Source organism: Asparagus officinalis, chromosome 4 (genome assembly GCF_001876935.1).
Source record: "Asparagus officinalis chromosome 4, Aspof.V1, whole genome shotgun sequence".
Lineage (NCBI taxonomy): Eukaryota > Viridiplantae > Streptophyta > Magnoliopsida > Asparagales > Asparagaceae > Asparagus > Asparagus officinalis.
This window is the reverse complement of record NC_033797.1, coordinates 101444158-101444815: the sequence shown is the minus strand read 5'-3', so window position 1 is coordinate 101444815 and position 658 is coordinate 101444158.

Here is a 658-nt window from a genome sequence, read left to right as displayed (position 1 = left end):
GCATAAAATTTGTGCTTGGTACCAAGTATACCCATTTTTCTCATATATATATATATATCATTTTAAATAAAGAGTAAAATAGAAAAAATAAGGCAAAATTGCTTCTAGCCCCCAGAACCCTAACAATTGTTCCGCCTTTCAAGACTTTTTCAACGATCCCAAAGCCCCCAAAAGAATTTCTTATATTCCTTCCCACGTTACCAGATGTTTAACATATATATATATATATCATTTTAAATAAAGAGTAAAATAGAAAAAATAAGGCAAAATTGCTTCTAGCCCCCAGAACCCTAACAATTGTTCCGCCTTTCAAGACTTTTTCAACGATCCCAAAGCCCCCAAAAGAATTTCTTATATTCCTTCCCACGTTACCAGATGTTTAAAAAGATTCTAAAATGCTCTTTGATTTAACTGTCTCTCACTTCTCAAAACTACTCATCGTCGGTCGTGTCAGCCCATCTCTTTGAAATTACCCTAGAGGGGGTGAATAGGGTATATGCTAATCTAATCCGATATTAATGTCAAATTAAAATCATATTAATTATGAACTCTTGCAAGTATGATATTCAAGGAGATATGAGCAAGTATATGAAAATGAACAAGGGCGATATAAACATGAATTACTAAACAAATAAGGTAGTGCGCAATGTGACAATTA